Source organism: Malaclemys terrapin, chromosome 8 (assembly GCF_027887155.1).
Source record: "Malaclemys terrapin pileata isolate rMalTer1 chromosome 8, rMalTer1.hap1, whole genome shotgun sequence".
Lineage (NCBI taxonomy): Eukaryota > Metazoa > Chordata > Testudines > Emydidae > Malaclemys > Malaclemys terrapin.
The window spans coordinates 32,025,528-32,049,660 of NC_071512.1; the positions used below are offsets into that span (position 1 = coordinate 32,025,528).

The following is a 24,133-nucleotide window of genomic DNA, read 5'->3' on the forward strand; positions in this document are numbered from 1 at the left end:
AGATAATCCAAAGAGTATCAGAGCCCACTACAGCTACCAGCAAATGGAGTTGTTCCTTTAGCTCAAGTGGTAGTGGTGTTTTGAAGTCCTGGTTCCTATGCTGATTTATGAGTGGTGGGGGCGGGGGCTCATTGAATATATCCTGACCTGTCACTGTGATACTTGGAATTCTTCCTGCTGAATGTCTTAAAATGTTCCTCTCTTTCCCCCCCCCCCCCCCCCCAAGCTTTGCCTTTACTTTCCATGCAGTACAGCAGAAGCATTTGCAAAAAGCATCTACACTGGTAGGGTTACAAAAAAAAACCCAAAACAAAACAGAAAATCATTGTTTACACAGATTTTTAAAAAAATCATGTGTAACATTGCTGAGGTAGGCAACATAATGCTAAGTTGTTCAGGGGCAGAGTAAACTTGTGGGAGAATTGCCTGAGTGGGGGGAGAGAATAAAACCATAGATTACTGTTAAATGCAGAAATTGCTTGCACATGAGAGAGAGAGAAGAAATGGAAATAGGGGGAGAGGATGAGAAACGCAGAGAGAGAGAGACTCACACACACACGCGAAGAGAGAAAATGAGCCAGATACTTACTGAGCAGCAGGAAGAAAAGCTTCAAACAGACGATTTCCCAGCATTAGATGTCCGCCAGTTGTTTGGCTAGCACACCAGTGGGTATCTGTGTGGTGCCTTAAAGGATGTGGAATAAAGGAGAGTCAGAGGGACTCCAGACTTTAGGGATTGTGGTGGTGGTGTGTTCTTCTCTGAAACTTTTGCACTACCTCGGGCTAATTGACTTGTCAGATGGTAAGAACCTCCAAGATTTCCAGCTCCTATTTACCTTTATTTAAATGTATTTCAACAAAATCACTGTGAGTAGCAGATTGAGGGAAATAAAGCATCAGCTTTTCAGTGCACTTATTTCTCATCCTCATCTTCATGCCTTGTAAGTCATATGGTCTTTAGTGCTGGAATTAGGCTTTGTGCTTTATTTCAAGGGCTTGTGTTAGCTTTTGGAACGTTACCATAGCTAAGGGAAATTTTATGTTGTGATTTTTGCCACACACGCTACTTTTCTTTTATCTAAGTATTATTTTTGTTTTACCCTCTCTTTGGGAACAAAAGTCTCTTTTCGGGTAATGGAAGCACTACTAATAATTAATTCATTAGTTTGGTATGGTTCACTAGAGACAGTACTCCTGTTACTCTTGTGACCTGAAGAAAATAAAAACCGCTTGAATGTATGTAGTACAAAAGAAACTTTTTTTTGTGAGCATTTCTTATTCTAGATGCTTCAGAGACAAATAAGAGAAACCAGAGACAAAATAAACTAAGTAGAAAAAATGTTTCTCATTTGAAGAACTATCCTGAGGGGACTGATCTCTCTCTCTGTCAGATTTAGTTAAGAAATATTTTTTTCTAAGATATTTGATAGGAACAGGCAAAGCATATGTATTTGAATTATTTAAGTAAATTTAGGCAATAAATGTGTGTTTTCTAACCACACAGTGACACTCACCCCAATGGTGAAATTCATTAAAAAACAACCATTGGTATGAAACAAATAAAAATTAAAAAAAAAAAAAAAAAAAAAAAAGAGGGAAGCCAGTAGTCCCTGGCAGATCTCTAGGAGTTCACTCATGCATAGATGATTAACGCTGCCAAGTTTTCCTAACAGAGGAGCAGAATTGTCTGAAATCATAACAAAGACAGCAGTTTCTTGACAGAGGTTTCCTTTGAAATATAGGTTATGTAAAACTGTCAGAATATTTAGTGAGAAATTAAAGAAAGAAATACATCAATTAGTATTCTCCTTAAGTACAAGTTTTATCTTTTACTGAGTGATGTTGAGAGGAAAGCAGCATATTAATTTTAATCCAGTCATTGTAAAAATCACTGTGCTATAAGATACCTGATGGGTAGAAAGTTTTCACTGATGGTTAACAAAATATAAAAATAAATTGTGACCTATAGAAAAAAAATTTTTATTTAGAATATTAGAGTAGAAGATTTAAGTTGAATGTATTGTCAATACATACATGTTTGCGTTTTCCCTATAACAGGAGTGAAACACAACAGCTTTAGTCTGCCCTTACATGAATTGAACTCCAGTACGATCTGTTCCCCACCTCCCCCACCAAAAAAAAGCACCTAACAGTAACTATCGATTTCAAAAGATACACTCACCTTCATAAAATGTGTTGGGAAGAAATGTAAAATGAAATGCAGAAGCAGTTGCACTGCTACCTGTTTAAGGGCAAGGACATTTCTATATATTCTTTCCAGAGCTACTGACAGTAAATCCACTTTTAAAATAGATTACTTACCCAGACCAGTCTCCGCAATGTTTCCCCAGGAAATTCAAATAAGGGACAAAGGAGAAAGATGTCCATTCAAAGGTAAAGGGAAGTAATAAATGTTAAAAGTAGCCCTGTTGTAGAGCAGTGCCATTCTTCTAGTCCAGCTGTATCATATAGTATATTGGTATTTTAGTGAGCAATTAATCCTTAATGAATTGCTTTCACTAAACAGTCCTGGATGCAGATTTCTAACCAATGTGTAACAGCGTCATTCAGCCCATTCAGGTGCAGAACGTGGCATTGTTGTGCCTCAATAATCTTTGCAGTGAGCACCCTAGTTAGAACATCTCACAGTACTAATGGACTATCTGACAAAGTATAGGCGCACCATAAAATAAACCTCTTCTTTGATTGTTGCTTTTTTTTTCCTTCCTGACTTCGGAATTGTCCACTTAAGATTCTGCAGGAGTCTGAGAAATGTACAGTTACTGTTCACAAGTTATAGGAGCTTTCCCTCCCTTTGGGGTATGAATTCTTTGATCCCTTACTTATGCTGAGTAACACTTACACTTGCAAGTAGTTGTACAGATGTCACATGAGTAAGTATTGCAGACATCAGGCCCTTGGAAATCTTTAAGTTCAACGGGAAACTTTTTATTTGACCTGTTAGGTAACAGTGGGTAAGTGTGGTACATTATTATTATGATTTGTATTCCCATAACATGTTGGAGCCCTGGTCATGGGGTTGCAGCATAAATATTTCTAGCTTGCCTTTACATTCAGTGTAGATGATCACTGCTTTTGTTTATCTAGAGGCAAGTGATTCCACATGCGGTTTCATGACTCTGTGTAAAGCCCTAAAATTAGACACTGCACTGTTTAAGCAAACTGGCTCCCAGTTGCTTGAAATTGATCATGCTGTTATTTCCTTTTAGAATTTGTATTATGCCAACTCCTGCAGGTAAAACATGCTTATTTAGAAACTACTCTTTTGTGTTGCTTTTTCACAAGAAGTGATTGGATACCAATTTTGCATTAGGGTAATATGAAAAGCTGGATTTATGGAATAGTAACTACTGTGTGATTGGCAGTTCAATAAGTATAAGACACTTCTTAGAATTTCCTGCAGTTCAATATACATAATGCTCAGTATCTTGACTCTCAGCTTCTGTTTCCTAGTTATATTTCATAAGTAAGGTCTGGATCCTGCAATGAATGTCGTGCAGGTGGGTCCAATGGCATTTTGCACAAGTGCAGAGGTCTACCCATGCTGAGCTTTGTTACGGGATTGCAGCCTAAGAATCCAATTGGAAATCTGAGAAAGACTTAGACCTGCATGAAACTCTCTTAACAAAACCCTAAACCAGGGGGAAGGCAACAGTTTCATCGGCAATTGGCTTTGGGATTCTGCCTTCCTTCCAACCTGAAACAGAAGGGGTGTGAGATCCACATAACCTGAACCCAGTAAACTTCCCTATAAAGAGCAACCCCTTGCGTGATCAGAGCTGTGCCAAATGCATGATGTTCATTTCACAGAATTTCACGTTACAGGTTTCACTGTTTCCTGTTGGGCAGCCTCTCCCATGCTTCCACCTCATTCATAATTTCACAATTTCATGTTGGTAAAAACTTGCTTGCAGGAGACAACCAAATTCAAAAAGAATGAGGTAAGAGTCAATTATTAGTTTCCTAGCAAGTGGTGGGGATGTAGTCATAATTAATGATTCACATTAAATGGCATTCAAGAAAACATTTTGTGAATTTTATGGTAATCCTTGGTTGTCAAAGGACCAAGAACTCTCCTCATAAGAGCAAGTGCCGGCTATTCTAGAACTGCTTTATGAGTTTGGCTCTAACTCTTCTTGCTTTGTTCCATCCATCAATCATTTGGATATCCTTGTAGTGCTGATAAATTTTATTTCTTCTGAATAAAGAGATCCAGATCAAATATCATGTGTGTTTTTGGACAGCTATCAACATTGATTAAATAATACCACCATCAGGGTTTAAAATCCTGAAAACTAAATATTGTTTAAAGGTACCACTTGAATTTTGCGAGTCAGAGATTTAACTTTTAATGCAGCAAAATTTGTTGTGAGCCCCACAATATGTGTGTTTGTCTGGTAGGGCTGTCTTCTTGGCTGTTCTCAGTTATTTCACAGGAGAAAACTACACTGGTGACAGATTTTTTCTCAGTTGAATGGGTTGTGGGTTTTGCTCTCTAAAACTGTCTCAGTGTAAAAGGATAGCAACTACTCTACCCTGGTGCATGATTCAGCAATCTGTAAATAATGTATAATCAACCAGTGGAACTCAATCGTTTCATGATGTTGTTGAGAGAAATAATTTAGTAGAACCCTGAAAACAATTAGACACCTGAAGTATGTGACTAGGAATAGCACATCCTGTTACACTAGAATAGGGCAACAATATGACCATTCACTAGGGCTGTCCAAAAGTTCATTTGGAACTGTGAAGTCACCACAAATCAGGAGGCATTTGGATCTGGGCCTAGGTCCATGAACTGTTGCAGACCAGTACTGTTGTGGTTTGTACGGTCTTCATTCCCAGCCTGCTCCCCCACTCAGTGACCTGCTCCACCAAACCTGGGACCCAACCAATCTTACCATTACTAGATATCGGCCACCATTCCTGCCATCTCTGTTGGCCCTGGTACCAGATCCTAAGGGTCTCCAGAGAGCACTAGAAAACTTCTCTGCCACTTTATCTCATCAAGGGATTACCAAGCCCCTTGACCACATCCCAGAGGCAGCAGAGGCAAGAATTGGTAGGGTGCCAGTACCTGGATGTAAAGCGGGGTAGTAGAGGACAGTGTAGGAATTCTGGGAGGTGAGGGGATGTGGGTGTACCCCTGCATATTTGAGTTCTGTATAACCTGAACCTCCTAGTGAAATCTGAAGGATTTTGCTCATTGACCCTGTGGCATCTGGCTTGTGTGTATCCCCAGTTAAGGAACTCTGCCAAATTTGCTGACCTTCATCATCAATTCTTAGATTTCAGGTTGCAAATCTTTAATCAGTTGTATTATTAGATACATTATAGGGGGTTTAATCCTTCCTTTGAAGCATCTGGCATTAGCCATTGCAGGAGACAGAATGCTAGATTAGAGAGTCTGTTTGGGTATGACTGTTACTAAATTCCTTTTTGTAACAACTATAAAGTAACTTCCAAAGAAGGCAGTAGGAATCAGCAGTTACAGGCCTGGTTTCCAGTGTGGTGATGCATACCTTGCTGTCTCCCATATGATATATTGCAGTGTACTCTGCTCTATGCCTGCATTATGTGCAGAAATGCAAAAATCTTTTTCACTCTTATTGCCAACTAGCAAATTCCCTCAGGTCTTATGGTCCGTGGACAAGGACGACTTGCTCTTCAGAAAGCATATGGATGTGCCTTTTTTTGTGTTGGAAAGAGTCTAAAACAAAAAACATGAGCAGGAATTATGCCATGGCCCTTCCTGCAAATTCAAACATCCCCACAGTTGGGATACAGAGGAACCATGGGGATGTCACAATTCATAATCAGATTGTTGGCTCCTGCAGTCCTTCCAAACTCAATTTATTTTTTCTGGGGTTGTTGGTTAGACACAAGCTTCAGGTGGGACTGGGGATTGTCAGATAATGTCTGTTCTCGACTTGATGTGTGGGGAATTTTTATGCATGCAACTCAGAATGCATAAAGATAAGAGCTACAAGAGAGGAAATGGGAGCCTAGACTGAACTCCAAACCCCACTTTTGCATGTGTTATTTCAAAGAGCTTTAGAAAGACCAAAGGGAGAAGAGGGAAGAAAGGAAGTGTAATCCAGTGAACTGGAGCTTTAAAAAAAAATACACTGAAGAGGAGAAATAAAGTGAGACATGGGGGAACCATTTGTAGCACACCTAACAGACTCTGAGCTAGTGCTGGTTTGTGCAAACTGCACCATGGGAAACCCCTCACTGGGGCTTCCTGTGCTGTTGTAGAGCAGTGCCATTCCTCTAGTCCAGCTGTATCCTATAGTATATTGGTATGTTAGTGAGCAATTAATCCTTAATGAATTGTTTTCACTAAACAGTCCTGGATGCAGATTTCTAACCAATGTGTAACAGCATCATTCAGGTTGCCCACCACTGTCATTGATGCACTGAATCAGCCCATCCCCCAACTGCTCTGACCACGTACCCTCCCCAACAGCTCACTTTTCCAGCTTTGTTGGTCTATTGTAAGCTCACCCCTCAATGTGAAAAAAGGATCAATGCCTCCACTTTTTGTTATCCTAGCAGACTGAGAACCCAAGTGGGCCCTTGCAAGAAACTGGGGATGAACTTAGGTTTACCACATTCATACAAAGAAGGCTATCTTAGGTTCTTTCTAAGGAACCAATCACCATAATATCAAAGTACCATCTAGTGCTGATAGTGGTCTGAGCAGCACATGGAGACAGGACTCTGGGGTTAGAGCTGCACAAAAGTTTGGGAGGAATAGTAAATTTGCCAAAAACTGCAGTTTCAGTGTGACTGAAGCTATTTAAGAAATTCAGGTCGAATTCAGTGAATAGTTTTGACTGAATAAAAAAGAAAAAAAAATCAAAGAAGTCCAATTCATATCAACGTTTTCTAAATGAACCATTTCAACATCTTGTTTAGATATAACCATTTTCAAAAATGTCATCTCAAAGCGACATTTCCTTTAGAAAAAGTCATTTCAAATTGAACCAATTAAATCTTTCTGGTTTTTCATTTTGGTGAAACAAACTGAAAAAATTCAGTTAGAAACTAAGTGAATTATTCTGTTCAGCCACCAACCAAAAAATCAGTTGTTCACTTAGCTTTACTCTGGTTCTGTGTCCCACTACATCAGTTTCCCTGTCAAATCACCGCAATACTGTTTACTTCAAATGGAAGTTAAGAAGCTTAATTAATGTTCATAAAGCTCTTTGAGCATCTGAAATGAAAGGTGCTGTAAAAGTGCAATGTATTATTACAATAAATCTTCTCTGAGGTTGAGGGTGGTGGTGATCTGTGGTAGCTGCTTAGATGACCTAGTGCAGAGTGTAATCTGGTTCTCAGTTGCTTTTATTACAGAATTATGTTTATGATGATTGCTTGCTATAGTCTGTCCCCCTCACCGCCATAGTTGTTTAGTTAGTAGGATGTAGAAATAAACTTTGATGTACCTGCTGACATTCTCTTGCTGGCTAATGCGTCTTGTAATGTTTTGGGTTTCTTAGGAAGAAGTGGGCTGTAGTCCACGAAAGCTTATGCTCTAATAAATTTGTTAGTCTCTAAGGTGCCACAACTACTCCTGTTCTTCTTTTTGCGGATACAGACTAACACGGCTGCTATTCTGAAACCTGTCATTAGGTACTTCTGCATCTTGTTTTTCTTGAACTTCATTTTTCTATCTGGACCTTCTTTTTTCTGAACCTGCTTCAACAGGTGAAAGGAAAACTACAATTCACAATAAAAAAAAATCTCCTTCTGGTCTCTGCCATTGGGAACAAAGGGGAGTAAATGAATAAAAAGTTTTGGGTTTTTAAGTGAAAAATAGTGTTCATTCATGTAGGAACCTGCTATCATGGCAGTTTGATACACAATAATTTGATGCACATGGAATGCTGCACAGTATTTCACGATATAATAAAGTCAGGAGACTCTAAAACTTTGTAAGGTAAAAGTTCACTTATTTCTTGGGGGGGGAGGGAGTTAATTGAAGTATAAACACTGACAAACCACCCATTTGAAAACTTAACCAATGGTAAAATATGGAAACTTTATTGTAAAATAACTTTGAAATGAGAATTAAAAAACACTGGTCTATTTAGCTATGTAACTGTCCTACCTTTATTTTCCATGTACTAAACCTCTATATTTTTAAGGACTCTACTGTCTGCCGTGATGGGCAGCCATTTTTTATTCAGTGCAAAGTGTTGCCGAAGAGATGCAAACTGTGCTATCTGATGGAGATTTTAATTTTTGTTGTTTTTGATGATTGTTTTGCTCTACAATGTATCATTCTTGGTGAATTGATATGGTTCGCTCCCTGCTTATGGGGGAAATACATCAATTCAGTCCATAAGAAACATATTCTAAAACTCTTATTGTGATTATTACATCCCAGCAACTCTGCTGGACCTCAAGGTTTTTATGGAATACCAGAGTGGGGTGAGGTAATCTAAGTGTTTTAAAGTTAAATTAGCCAGGGGGCTTTTCTAAAAAATAGCCACGTATCTTACAATAGTTATGAAGTTCTCCTTTCTCATGCGTCTCCTGTGTCTCTAGCTTCAGCAGCAGCCTGGACTTCCTTCAGGAAATTATCAATGAAACAGTGACTGTAATTGAGATGCACCAGTTACAAGTATCTTAGAAAATAATATTTGACAATGAATCTAAGTGTGCTGGAAATGTCAGTGTAAGTGGTTTGTGTGTGTGTGTGTGTGTGTGTGTACACATGTATATACATACACCTCTATCCCGATATAACGCTGTTCTCGGGAGCCAAAAAATCTTACCGTGTTATAGGTGAAACCGCGTTATATCGAACTTGCTTTGATCCGCCGGAGCGTGCAGCCCCGCCCCCCCGAGCACTGCGGTACCGCGTTATATCCAAATTTGTGTTATATCGGGTCGCGTTATCATTGGGATAGAGGTGTAGTTAATAACTCAGTTGTAATGGAGGCTCCTTAACTGTCCAGAAAAAAAATACATTAAGATAAGTGAAGCACTCATGTCAGGAAACGCCAGAATTAGGGTCGCCTGTACAATCTTAACTCTTTGTACATTTTGTCCTCATTGTGATATGGTGTACTCATGATACAACACAATATTGTAAAGTATACAAATCTGGGGGAAGAGCTAAGGTTGTGCAGGCAACGTTAATTTTGGCATTTCCTAATTTTTGATTGCTCATATGTTCAACCTTGACATTCTTTTTACATAGATAGGTGTTCTGTATGGGCAACTGGGGTGTGTAGATATGCACTTATGAATTATATTCTATTATTTAACTCTTTGTTATTCTAACTTTTAATCACTGCTGGGTTCCTTTAATGAAATCACTGGCTTTCTCCCAGTGTTCTCAACTTTCAGTATTTTATCTCACACATAATTCTCTGGCTGCTAGACTTCATTAGACAGTCTAATGCAGAAACTGCCAAGGATTGGTTGGCTTATACCCAGCCTTGGCTGTTGCTTGCTGATCAGTGAATGGAGGGGAATTCTATGTGTTGCACATCATTTCCTGATTTCCCAGTCCTGGTAGCATTTGTTAGCACTTGAGAAGTCTCTACAGATTAGCTTTCGACAGTTGCTTCTGGTGTTTAATGACTTTTCTCTCGGTTTCAGCTATGCCAAAGGTATAAGGAGGGGGTCTGACTTTGTGGATTAACTGCAGAGTCACAGACTACATTTTGGGAACTCCATTTGAATTATCCGTACCATTTATTTTGTGTTTTGTTTAACACTGAGGCATTCAGCACTCTTTCAGGAGAGCAAGTCCAGCCTTTTTACTCTCGAGTTTCTTAGAGGGATCGGGCTCTGCTTCTACTGTATGAGTCTATACTGATTCAGTTAAGTGTAGCAGTAACTCATTAGTACTTGCTTACAAAATGATGCATGTAGAGCTACAGTAGTGATTGTACTTCAATCTATCTCATAATTCCACTGCTGTTAACCTTTCTATTAAAACAGTAATTTTCTGTTAATTTACAGTGTTACTGCACCAAAACTGCCTTTTCAGTACGTGTGTGTGTATGTACACACACATCCTATGGCTTCAAATCTGCTAGTCAAAGCAATTTTACTGTTTTCCTTCTCATACAGCCAGTTGCTATTTTGCCTCCATTCTAGCTTGCAAATCACCTGCTGCTGCTTTTCCACCCCCTCCCCCCAATAAAATCAGGAATCTATAGCTCTTTCATACCCGATGCCCAGCTAACAAGATATTATTTCCATCTGAGCTCATTGGCATGAGCTATGTTGGTTTGCTCCATCTTCTAGAAATGTGACACTGTCTTACCACTTCTCATCCTTTGTGCCAATTCATGATTGTATGTCTCTTCCTTCTATCAAACATATGGAAATCAGAGCTCTTAACTGCAGAGGTTTCAATGCTTTTGAAAATCTTACAGTCAGATTTCCAGTTTCTCTTTCTTGATTATGCTCTCTCCCCAAGCACAGCTTTGCCTTTCTCACTTTGTGTTTTGAATTCTTATTCTTAGGCAGCACTAATGCAAACTAAATAGACAAAACTGGTAATTTTTAAATTGCAGCCTTTTCAGTTACTTGGGACATATAAAGAAGAACAGGAGTACTTGTGGCACCTTAGAGACTAACAAATTTATTAGAGCATAAGCTTTCGTGGACTACAGCCCACTTCTTCGGATGCATATAGAATGGAACATATAATGAGGAGATATATATACACACATACAGAGAGCATAAACAGGTGGGAGTTGTCTTACCAACTCTGAGAGGCCAATTAATTAAGAGAAAAAAAAAAAAAAACTTTTGAAGTGATAATCAAGCTAGCCGAGTACAGACAGTGTGATAAGAAGTGTGAGAGTATTTACAAGGGGAGATAGTCAACGTTTGTAATGGCTCAGCCATTCCCAGTCCTTATTCAAACCGGAGTTGATTGTGTCTAGTTTGCATATCAATTCTAGCTCTGCAGTCTCTCTTTGGAGTCTGTTTTTGAAGTTTTTCTGTTGTAATATAGCCACCCGCAGGTCTGTCACTGAATGACCAGACAGTGACAGACCTGCGGGTGGCTATATTACAACAGAAAAACTTCAAAAACAGACTCCAAAGAGAGACTGCAGAGCTAGAATTGATATGCAAACTAGACACAATCAACTCCGGTTTGAATAAGGACTGGGAATGGCTGAGCCATTACAAACGTTGACTATCTCCCCTTGTAAGTACTCTCACACTTCTTATCACACTGTCTGTACTCGGCTAGCTTGATTATCACTTCAAAAGTTTTTTTTTTTTTTTCTCTTAATTAATTGGCCTCTCAGAGTTGGTAAGACAACTCCCACCTGTTTATGCTCTCTGTATGTGTGTATATATATCTCCTCATTATATGTTCCATTCTATATGCATCCGAAGAAGTGGGCTGTAGTCCACGAAAGCTTATGCTCTAATAAATTTGTTAGTCTCTAAGGTGCCACAAGTACTCCTGTTCTTCTTTTTGCGGATACAGACTAACACGGCTGTTACTCTGAAACTTGGGACATATAGTGCATTGATCTTCCTGACCCATTTAAGGTCATACTTTTGCTCAGTTTATCTTTATGGGGTTAGTAGCTTCTGGTTTGAACACTCAAACTTAATAATTCTGATGACATGTTTTATTACTACAAGGTGTAACTACATCCCTTTCCAACTCCTGTTTATCTTAAAATGTATTTGCTATTTCTCTAGATGTAAATTTTGTTTTGTTGGCTTTGTGCCATGTTCTCCTCCCATGTTTTGGCTTTATCTTTGTTCCCTGGTTTTTAGTAAACCCATCTGTAGTGAATGGTATTGTGAAACTGTGTATTAACTGTTTTAACTGATATTATTCCCAGCACTGCAGCAAGAACACACTGTGGGCCATGGTACCACCTTTGATTCATGTGTGTATCCCAATGACATCAAATTTAGCTTGTGTGTTCCACCATCTGTCAAAGGCAGTATGTAGCCCAGGATGTGCCCCAGTCACATTGTTCTTTGATTCACTGACCAGCTCAGTGCCATCAGTTCATAGGCTCAAATATCACCACAGGTTGACAGATCATCATACTGCCGAATTGGAAATTTCTAAAAGTCAATTTACTGCCTATAAATAGTATCATACATATAACACTAGAAACTGTATTCCTGTTTATCCCCAGGAAGGACAAATGTGTATAGCATAAGCAATGACAGGGTAAACTTCCCTGGCAACATTGTTTCATCTCTATCTTGAAGCGACCATCTCTAGAAACTCTCCTCTGTTGTGATGCCCGTAAAATACTCCACAGTAACAAGGGAGCTGGCCTACTGTGATTGCTGCTTTCTCATGCTTACAGCATTGACTCATTATTTCCTTATAATCCTCTATCTGTCTGCATCCACCTGTTGTGTCTTGATTTATACTTAGTTTGTAAGCTCCTTTGAGCAGAGACTGTGTCTTTATGTTTTGTGCAGTGCCTAGCAAAATAGGGTCCCAAGTGCTACCATAATGAAAATAGCTGTAGTGACAATTAGTTAACAAATAGCTTGTATCTATAAGTCCTTGTTTTAAAGAGGGAATTGAAGGAAGACAATGAGATAGGCAGATCCTTGTACCTCTAGATGGAGCCAATGGCAGAGGTTGTGGTCTTGAATCTTTTGCAACCGTTCTTTGTCCACCTGACTTGGGAGTCTGTTCTGACTAAATGCAGAAGCCACTTTTTCTTAATATCTATCCTAAGCTTTTTCCTTCTTTAGCTGCATGCTGTAGTACCTTGTTCTGCCATCATCTGAGACTGAGTAACTCTTTCTTCACTGATATTGTTAAATTAAAGATATTTATTGGCTGTGCAAATGCCACCCCTGAATTCTTTTTAGATTACATAGAAATAGCTTCTTCAATAACTCCCTGTGTGTCTTAACCATCTAGTCTTCTATCAGTTTCATTGTCCTCTAGATTTTCTATATCCTTTCTAAACTACAATCTCCAAAATTGCACACCATTTACCAAGGTTATGCTAGGCAGCACATTAACCTGTGATTCTCCTTTATGTACATTCAAGAACAGCATTGGATTTCCTTGTTAACTGCATTGCCCTAGAAGCAAGTGGAGAGTTCACTCTCCATTCCCACTGAAACTCTGGCTTCTCTCTTGAACTGAGTAACTGCCCAGATAGCTGCATTGTATAATTTTAGTTCTAGTCCATCAGATCTCAACCTGGGGGTTGCAATTGCTCAGCCCATCCATATTGCTAAGTGGGAGGGGAGTCTCGGGATGGCCCTGTTATGGAAAAGGTTGAGAACTACAGTTCTAGTTTATTATGAGAAGAAAAAATAGTCCCTGTGTATTCTAAGATTCTTGTCTGAGAAACAAGCTATGCTTGTATGCGGTCCTGTAAGTCAAATTTTCATGCAATTTAATGAGTAAGGTAGAGGTACATGTCTGTAACACATCCATTGAGGCTGCAGAATGTTTTCTCTCAATACAGAGTTGGCATTCAGTAAACCTGGATTCTGTTCCCAACTGTACTTCACACTGATGGGGACCTTGGGGAAGTCAGATGACCACCCTGTGCCTCAGTTGCTCCATCTGTAAAATGTAAAGTGTCTTGAGACATACACATTAAGATACCACTATTTATAGTTATACGATTTAAATGAAAGCACTATAGGAGCAAAATGGTAGTTATTTTAATATTTATATTGTGGACCTATGGACCATATAATACTTTGATTTTTCACTGATTAGACAAAACTAATCACCAGTATGCACTGGAGAAAGATGTGTAAGTCAAACAGGGCTACCTGGAAATTACAGAGGAGGAATAACCTTTTTTTTTTAAAGAGCAAATTACTCATTAACAAATGTAACATGGGCCATCAACATAAAGGCCGAGTACAACAGACTCAACATAACATTTCAGAGGAGTTGCCATGCCCCAAAGTCTTTAAGGGATCTCCCTCGATCTTCTGGGTATTGACCAGAAAAATAAATGGACCTATTTCAGAGTGACTAATAAAGTGCTAAAGGGGGAGGTGAAAGACTAATTACTTTGTTAATTAGAAGTGCTTATTGTGCCATAAGCATGAGCTATTTGAAAAATTTAAGTTTGAGCTGACACAGAAGTTTGTTAATCGTTAGAATAATGCAGTGGGTTACATGTGAGCTATTGATGAGTCAGCTGACATAAGTGTCTTTGTTATTTCACTGAACATAGGTTGGAACAAGATGCTTGTCCTGAGATGCTTGTTTTCAAATTATGTTCAGAAAGAACATATACTATTGTATGCAAGAAGTATTAAATATCTCACACAATTCCCAGATTTATATCCATAGTTGTGGTAAATGCAAATTCAAATAAGGCCTGTAATTGCATATGGTTTTTACCCATATTTGCATGTCTACATTTAAAACAAACATCTGGCCCTCTGTTTCTGTTAGGTGGTAGGACTTGAAAAGAGATTTGTAACTTTAATAAAGAAACTCGGTTCTGATTTAGTGGTATATGGACCCATGCAAAACTTGGTGGAATCAGTTTCTGTATAAATACAACCAGCAATCAGAAATAACTAATAAAGAAGGAAATTCACTAAGTAAAAAATAAATATTACCTGTCATTAATTCAAAAACTAAAATGAGCACAACCTTGCTGAAAAGTTATGTTCTTGTATTCAATTTAAAAATCCATATATCCAAGCAAGGTTATTGTTTTTCCTTAATTCCCTGTGATCATTGGGGGATTTATTTTCTTCGAGTGATTTGCAAAAGATTATTTGGTTGTAATTCTCATAGTAAGAGGAATATTTAGGGCTTTATTCTGGCTTATTACAGACAGATGCTTTATGGACGATGGGGGCAGTGGGTATGGTCAAAATGTTTGACAAAAAATGTTTTTGTCAAATGGCCTTTTTAAAAAATGAAGTGTCTTGTGAAAATTGTTCAAATTTTAATTGAAACAATGTTATTGACACTTTTTAATTACTGAATGCTAGGATTTTGTTAAACAAAACATTGGTAATCTTTTGTTATATTCATAATCGTTGAAAAAAAATGAAAGGCCAAAAAAGGGTCAGTTTTTTGAATCCTTCAAAATGAAAATGATGTTGGGGAAAAACGTAATTTAACAAGTTAGTTTGTTTTTCAGCCAGCGGTTAGCCAGAGTAAGAGCTGTGGCATCTTTTTATAGGGTGCTTTCACCTGGTCCTCGTCCATTGGCTTGTGCGCTGTGTACACTGCAGAATGTCTAGCACCAGTGTTAACACTCTAGATACTTGCAGTCCTTGCATATTGGGGAGTAAAGGGACTGAGTCTGCGGGCACCCTTTGCTCAAACACATGGGGGCAGAAGGCTTTGCGGGTACAACTACACTACAAAAAAAAAAATTGTCAGCAAGTCTCAGAGCCCAGGTCCATTGACTCAGGCTCTCAGGGCTCGTGCTATGGGGATAAAAATAGCAGCATGGATGTTTTAGGCTCAGACTGGAGCCTAGGCTCTGAGAGACCCTCCCCCACCCCCCACTGGGTTTCAGGCCCAGGCTCCAGCCCAAGAGGGAACATCTACACTGCTATTTTTAGCCCCCTAGAATTAGCCCCACAAACCCAACTCACTTGACCCAGACTCTGAAACTCTCTGCGGTGGGTTTTTTTTTCATTGTAGATGTACCCAGAGTCTTCTCCTCACATTCTCTCTACTTGCACACCTATGCGGGGCTAGCCACAATCCATCCCTAATCTTTGTTGGGTTTTTCAGCAGAAGTTTCAACAATAAGATCAAAAATAAGACAAGTTGTCATAACTCGGTTTAGACGAGAACCACTATCAGCATATTAAAGCACCCAAGTAAATTATTGGACCTAAGCTGAGTATGTGCTGCTGCTTAATGTGGTAGTCACTTAAAAAGTGTTCTTTCTTGGTGCGTCACTGAAACAAAACACTGGAAAAATTCAGTGATGTTCAAAATAAACCATTTTGTTTTTCAGTTTGTCCACTAAACTGAAAAATCAATTATTCACTTATTCATATTGTTGAAGAAAAATGCAAGCCTACATTGAAAAGCTGCCAAAATCAGTCTGCATATATCAGCTTTAGAAGAACTAGATGACTAAGTTAAACATTCCTTAATGCAACTAAAGTGGGGACTGGACTTTTTTGTAGGATGTTCTAAATTTGTGCTGTGGTCAATCAACCTCGATAAACTTCTTGTTTATTGCTCAGCCCTCCCTCCCATGTCATTTACTGCCCCCCTTTGAGACTTCCATCCCAACATGTATTTTGGCCAACTGTCCTATTTCATGGTGAGTGAGTCAGATTCTACAGTACATCGATTTCATGAAAGTTACTTTGAGTTGGCAGTAGGAGTTGTTTCTGAACAACGTAATAAAAAAATTGCTCCCCGTAGTTAAAAGGGATTGTAAATATAACCTGAAGTGTTTCAAGAAATTGTATTATTTTTTTCAGGAAGTTTTTCTTTCAGATAGTTTAGAGAAGCACAATTGCATGGCATCAACATAGGTGAGAGATTGGACTTCACATTCTTGTTTTTATCTATTAATTATCAGGGGTTATGTACAATATTCTGTGCAACATATCTTCACCAACACATTTAATCCTAATTAATTAGCAGGTGAGGAACATGAATTTTAAAAATTGCTAAACACAAACTAAGACTAAAGGGATGTTTTCTGACTTAGTATCTGCTGGTGTTGCTGTTTGTTGTTTATTATTATTATTATTTGTATTGTGGTAGCAGGACCTCATTTTTGAGATCTGGAACAGTGGGGAAGTGTGAGCTACTATACTTGAGTGAGATTCATGCCTCACTTGGCTGTTGACAGTCAGCAGGAAGGTTTTTGGGACATTAGTGGAGTCAATTGTCTATGCCTATAGGGGAGGGCAAGATGTCAGTGTTTTAAGGAAGTGACTGTTAGACCCTTGGCACTGAAAGTATTTCCAAACATCACTCTGCCTCAAACCCTTTTTTACGTGCAAAAGACTGGTGAGAAGATTGTAGAATGTTTGTTCTAGCAGTGTCTGGATCCATCAGATCTCTGATGCCCTGTCAGCTTGGTTTAAGGCCTAGTACAATATGGAGACTATAGGAGTATAAGAGGGACATGGAATGGCCTTGCTGATTCTTTTAGCTCTGTCAGCTACCTTGGATACCTTTAGACCATGTGATGTTGACATTCATGTGTACTCTCAAAGGAGTAGATGAGGCCAGTTTGAGTGGCTCCGTTCTTTTTCCCTGCAGATTGATAGAAGGGACCACTATGATCATTTGGTCTGACCCCTTGCATAACACAGGCCATAGAACTTCCCTGAAGAAGTCAGTGGAAGAGCTAGGAATAGACTTCAGATTTCCTGGCTCCTAGTCTTGTGTTTTAGCCACAGAACAGTCCCTCCTTCTGGAAGGTCAAGATCCCAAAGGGTAGAGTGGTATCCTCAGGGCCGGCTTTAGGCCGATTCAGCCAATTCGGCTGAATTGGGCCCCGCGCCAAGAGGGCCCCGCGCTGCAGCTGTTCACCCCGCCCCCAGCTCACTTCCCCCTCCTCCCCTTCCCTGCACGCCCCGCCCCCTCCCCTGCTTCCCACGAATCAGAGATTCGCGGGAAGTCTGAGAGGAAGCAGGGGCGGGCCGGCAGCACAAAGTAAGCTGGGGTGGTGGGGTTGGGAGAAGGGCTCCGGGGAGGCGTGGCCCGTTCCCGCAGGCCCCAGCGGCTCCGGCCCGGCCCGGACCCCGCGGCTTGGGTCCCCCCCCCCGCGCAGCCCCCGCGGCGCGGCTCGGGTCTCCCCGTGTCCCCCCCCGTCACCCCCGCGGTGCGGCTCGGGTCTCCCCGTGTCCCCCCCATCCTCCCTGCGGCGCGGCGCGGTGCAGGTCTCCCCGTGTCCCCCCGTTCCCCCCGCGGCGCGGCTCGGGTCTCCCCGTGTCCCCCCCCCGCGGCGCGGCTCGGGTTTCCCCCTGACCCCCCCCGTCCCTCCCCCGCGGCGCGGCTCGGGTTTCCCCATGTCTCTCCCCCCACGGCGCGGCTCGGGTCTCCCCATGTCTCTCCCCCCGCGGCTCGGGTCTCCCCGTGTCCCCCCGTCCCCCCCGCGGCGCGGCTCGGGTCTCCCCCTGACCCCCCCCCGTCCCCGGCGCGTCTCGGGTCTCCCCGTGTCCCCCCCCTCTCCCCGTCCCCCCCGCGGCGCGGCTCGGGTCTCCCCGTGTCTCTCCCCCCGCGGCGCAGCTCGGGTCTCCCTGTGTTCCCCCCCCCCCCCGCGCAGCGGCTCGGGTTTCCCCCTGACCCCCCTCCCCGTCCCCGGCGCGGCTCGGGTCTCCCCGTGTCCCTCCCCCCGCGGCGCGGCTCGGGTCTCCCCGTGTCTCTCTCTCCCCCCCCCCCGCCCCCAGAAATCGGGCCTGCTTTTGCTAAAGCCGGCCCTGGGTATCCTGAGGACTCTTGTTTGGGTGCCCTTACGTTTAACTACTCAACAAGATTATTCAGTGTGTCATAGAAATTCCTGTCCATTCCAGCTGAGGAATAAGGAGAGACGGACACAGCTAATCAAGCAAGGAGCCCCGGGAGGGGCGATCCGTTTATTTCAATTGCAATTGGGTTCGAGCTCATAAGTCAGCAAGAACAAAGAAAACACTTCCACCAAAGCATTATATGCAGTTGACTATGATAATCTATCGCTCTATGATTGTCCAAAATTTGCTATCATTACCATACATAATTAGCAAGCTACATGTATCTGCCCCTCTTATGACCCCTTATTGTTCATCTACTTGGTCCCCCCTTGCGTTATTTTGCAAAACAAGCAGTTAGTTATCTACAGAACGCAGGCACAGAAAGTTCCATTGTCTCCAGGTTTGGAGTTTGGCTACATTTCCTCTTGAAGGAACTTCCCGAGTTAAGACATAGCATAGCTGTGCTGTATATCTTCCATGTGTATGTGACAAATTTGCCCCTTGGCAGTTAAGTAGAATAATTTTATTTCAATTTCCCCCCTTTGATCATGACCCATATAATGGGCTCATGATCATACTTTTCACAGCAGTAGGAGTGTTACAGAAAATACTTAGGGGTCAGAATATCGGCATCTGGTCTGGTTCCCGCCTTTGCCAAGACCGCTCTTTCTTGTAAAGAGAGAAATATTCCCTTTGATTTGCTAGTTGCCCTAGGACATTTAGACATTATTCACTTGGACAGTTTAAACACACACAAAAAATAAACACAAACAACAGTAAAATCATAACACCTCCTTTCAGGAGTCCCTTTAGCCAGCCTGTTAGGGAAGGGAACCAGGAAAATAAACCATCAAACCAATCATGTGTCCAGCTACCTTCATCAGACCTGTCTCGGGCGATGTCTCTTAAGTGGGCTGCTCTGTTAAAGGTATCTTTATAGGTGTCATTTACAAATACACAACACTCTTACCTAAAGCCATACGATTTTGTAAAGCTAACTGTCTAAGCTGCTTAAGTTTAGTGGCTGGATTTGTAACTATGGTAGCAGTTTCATTAGCCATAATTTATAAAATACCCTGGAGTCTTATAACCCTTCTCCTAAGTCTGCGATCGCTAGGGAATGTTGCCCATGTCATTGGTTCAAGGGCTGCATCCTCTTCAGCTTGAGGTTTGCTAGTGTCCCTTACATTTCTAATCTTGCCTTTATGTAATTGTTTCACAATACGAGTGGGGGTAACAACCTGGCAAGATAACAAGAACCTGAGAAGTGTACTAGAAGGGTATGATAGGCTTTATTCCCATACACCCAGTAAGAACCAAACCCTGCTGGAACAGGGCCAGGAGGTGCATCCTGTGTCACTCCCAACGCTTTTTGTAACAGGGATGTATAACGTCCCGTAAACCCAATAGGCCCGTGCTTCGAGGAGATGTCTCTGTCTCTACATTTCTGCCTGCATACAGACATTGTTCCATTGGAGTTTTCCCATACTATTGGTGCAGCTTTCATAGCAGACACTATTGGCGCAGACACCCTTGCGGTTAATGTCATCAGTGGTGTCAAAACAATAAATGAGGGGAGTGGCCCACTCTCCGTCACCACCCGGGCCCACATAGTATTTGCAAGTACTGTTCCCTAAAAACAGGCCTGGCCCATTCCCCAGGAGACACCACTCACCCTGCGCCTTGAGGGTTAACAAATACCTGGAGTTAGGGCTTATACCTTCTTGTTGCCAAGTATGAGTGTTAGCCCGATGGGGAGTAACATACATCTTTGAATGAGTAATATTTGCAGCCATCAAAGGGATAGGAAGGAAAGAAAGTCCTCATTCCGCATCGGGAAGCACCAAGGTGCACACCCAGCATGAGTCATTCCTCCATTCTGGGATTCTATTCCTTACCACATGGCTAAATCTAATGAAATTATTATGGCCATAAGAAAGAGAAGGGGAAAACAACAAAATCAACAGAGGAAACATTTTCACAATAGGTTAAAATACCAACAAATAAAAGAAAAAAGAGCAATAAATGCTAATCCAAATAATACAGTCCAATCTTCTAGATCCATCGAAAACTCAGATATCAGTCATTTAGGGCCTTGGTTGCCCTGTAGTCATCTACTTCGGGTTGGCCTTGCTGGTTGGCCAACAAGCATCGCTCCCTCGCTGGGACCTTATCCAGGGGTTCCCATTTGAGTGAATTTAAGTTTCAGTCCAGGCAAGGTCTGCACCATCCACTGATCCTCTAGTCAATCTTTCATTAGTGAAATGTTGGGTATTTCATTAATTTAGAAGGAGAGTAACAGCATGTGGGACTTTACCACTAGGTGGTGTCCTTGTACCAACTCTTGAGCTTTCTCAACTAACAAAGCTGCAGCAGCCGGGCTTTAAGACATTCTACTGCTCCTCTTGCAACAGGATCCAGTAGTGCTGAAAAATAGACCACAGGCCGTCGCTGTGATCCTAAAGCTTGTGTAAGAACACCAGAGGCCACTCCCGCCCTTTCATGAACGAATAAGGTAAAAGGTTTCCTATAATCCGGGAATCCCAAGGCAGGTGCCAATGCAAGGGCTGTCTTAATACTTTCAAAATATTTGATAGCATCTTTAGTCCATTTCACTGGGTCAGGTTCATCCTTAGTGGTCATCTGCACTAGTGGTTTTGACATTTCCCTATACCCAGGAATCCAGGACCTACAGAATCCTGCCATGCCGAGGAACCCCCTTAACTGTCTCTTTGTCTTGGGCTGGGGTACATTTAAAATGGCACTTATTCTTTCCTGAGCAAGGCTTCTCATTCCTGGTTTTAGTATGTGCCCTAAATACTTCACCTCCTGTGAGCAATATTGAATCTTTGAGGGTGACACCTTGTGTTCTTTCATTGCTAAGGCACATAAAAACTTTATTAGTCTCTTGTGTTTCTGAGCATAATAAAAGATGTTTATAGCTCTGAGGTCCTGTACAAATCTCCAAACAGTGTTCCCTTGGGCATCAGGTTTAGGCTTTTTTACTGGCAAGATGGGTGTGTTAAAGGGCGAATGGCAGGGAAGTAAAATGCTCTGTTCTAAAAATGACTCAATCAAGGGAGTCAGTCCCTCTATTGCCTCTCGTGGAAGAGGGTATTGGGGAATACGAGGGGGGTCCATGTCTGTCCTAACACGTATCCGAATGGGCTCAGCTGACTTTAGTAATCCCACGTCAGTGTTTTTTGTTCCCCATACCCAAGGTGGGACAGCATTTTCCAACTCCCTGGGGAGCATTGCTAAATTTAAAGGAGTTTCGGGATTCATTAGAGCCATCAAGGGGATGACAGAGTCATTTGGCAGGCTCAAAAGAATGCCTTGGTCAGAGCAGTGAATAGTACCCCGGAGTTTGCACAGCAAATCGCATCCCAATAAACTTGTTGGTCCTTGGGTAAGTAGGAAGGCATGTTCCTCAGACAGGGGCCCTATGTGTATGTTTAAAGGTTTGGAAATCTGACAATGAAAAGGATTTCCCTCAATTCCCATAACACATTCAATTTTGCCACTCTTAGGAAGATCCAAATCAGTAAGGGTGGAGATGGTGGCTCCTGTATCTAATAAGCAATCATACTGTTTTCCTCCAATCATCAAAGGAACTAAGGGATCATTGCGGGATAAGGAAAACACTGGGCAACATAACAACATGGAACCCCCTTCATCCTGTTAGTCATAAAGTCCCCCATCCTGCATCACCCCCTAGAAGGGTTTTCCTCGGCCTCTGCCAATGCCAGGCTCTGCTCCCTTCAATACAGCCGCCAACATTCTTATATTCCCTTTTTCTTCCTTCACCCTCTCAGCCTTTTGTCGGGCTTTTCGCCCATTAAACACTCTGGTGGCAATAGCTATCTGAGGGACAAGCATCCCTGCAAATCCTTCCACATCATTTAATCTCCACCTTATATCTTTCACAGCCTGGTCTTTAAACAATCTTCTTATCACTGGCACGTTTGCTTCTGCCTCAGGATCTAGACCCCCAAACAACCTAGCAGCTTTCATCAGTCTTTCATAATAGTCTTGGGGGTGTTCATCTGGGCCTCGATGGACAGAAGTTACTTTACTCCAATTAGTAGTTCTCTGCCCAGCCTCTTAATTCCGTTTAAAATTAGTCTTTAAAGAGGTTAACTTATATTGATCTCCAGCATTGTTGTAATCTCAGTTAGGATCACTCCCATTACATCTCCTGCTGTCAGGGCATTCCATCCTGGTGGCGGTGGGGGTAAATCACCTATAGACTCCTGAGCTCGACTGAGCACTTGTTTCCTTTCTTTCAATGTCCTATGTACAGATTCTGGGTCATCCCTGACCTTTGGGGTGGTAATCTTCCTATACAATAGGTCACTGATAGAGAAGGAAGTGTGGACATAGCGGTCAACAACCTGACCCTCTCCGCTATGAACAGGGTAATGTCTTAAGGGCAACTGGAGTACCGGAGGGTCCGGCCCTTCTTGTTTAATGAGCTTGAAATTGACGTCTCCAGGAACACACTTGGGAGACTAACCCCATGAGCCGGTCGAGGAGTTGGGCAGACTTCACCTGCGAACGTGGCTTCGGGTATTATAGGCCACTGGCAAATCAGGATACAATGTGGCTTGGGGTCAGGGTAGGGTTGGAGGCAGATCCTGCACCGGTGCAGAGGCGGTCCCTGGAACCACCTGATTTACCTGAATGGGAAGGGGTTGAGGGGATGCAGCTGGTGGGGGAACTGGCCTATATTCATCTTCCTCTACTCTACACTGCTGGTAAGGAGGAGGTTTAGCTTGTTGTAACATGAGAGTGCTCTCTTTATCTTTGCAAATTGGGGCAGCATTATAAAACAAATACAAATAATTCATTTGTTCGAGTCTGAAATCTTCCAGGATGTTTCTCAAGGTTTTGAGGTGAACCTCATTAAACGACCCATTTTCTGGCCACTGTTTCTCTGGTGGCTGATTTAAAGTATAAGAGGTCCAGGCTGTTATACAAACGGTTTTAAGTCGCCGCTTGGACAACCAGCGGTGCCGCCGAGTCTTCCCAAATTCTTGAGAACACATCCCAGAAGTGTGCCAGCATCGAATTTCCCCTGACTATTTCCCGTGTTAGGTCTAACTGACTCCTAAATTCCCTGCTTCAGTTCTCCACCATCCGCAGTGTTACTGAGAAAAAAGCCCTGGAGTCAGTGACGGTTTCCTTTATGTCCCGGGGAGACCACCCAGCTATCCAGTCAGCCTCTGTTCCTGCCTGGGTAATCTCCTGTCATCCGAAACTTGTTTTTATACTGGGCTGGCACTCTAAAAGTGTTTAACTGCCAGACGGATGTCCCAGTAATTTCACCGAGGCTGTCCCAAGGAAACCGTCGGGTCTAAGACCCACGTGTACACGTAACACAAAACAGAGACCATTTACCTATCTCCTGATGAGGCCTCTTCCAACACAATCTGTCTCGTTGCTTGTGGTCCGTCTCTCAGAGTCCTCGTTATCGTCCCCACCGGGGGCCAGCTCCCAAGACAATACAACCCAAGGTAAACTCACCTCAGCGTGCGCTGGTCCTTCTCGAGGGAGGGGCCCCGGAGCGGTTCTGAGCTGGACAAGTCCTGCCGTGGTCGCCAAAACGGTCATAGAAATTCCTGTCCGTTCAAGCTGAGGAATAAGGAGAGACGGACACAGCTAATCAAGCAAGGAGCCCCGGGAGGGGCGATCCATTTAT

The 24,133-nt window shown here is 42.1% G+C and overlaps 1 protein-coding gene across 1 annotated transcript in view; it reads left to right on the forward strand.

The window, feature by feature from the left end:
- Window positions 1-24,133, forward strand: part of KCNIP1 (potassium voltage-gated channel interacting protein 1) — a 575,775-nt gene that overhangs the window by 450,809 nt on the left and 100,833 nt on the right. The window lies entirely within an intron of this gene.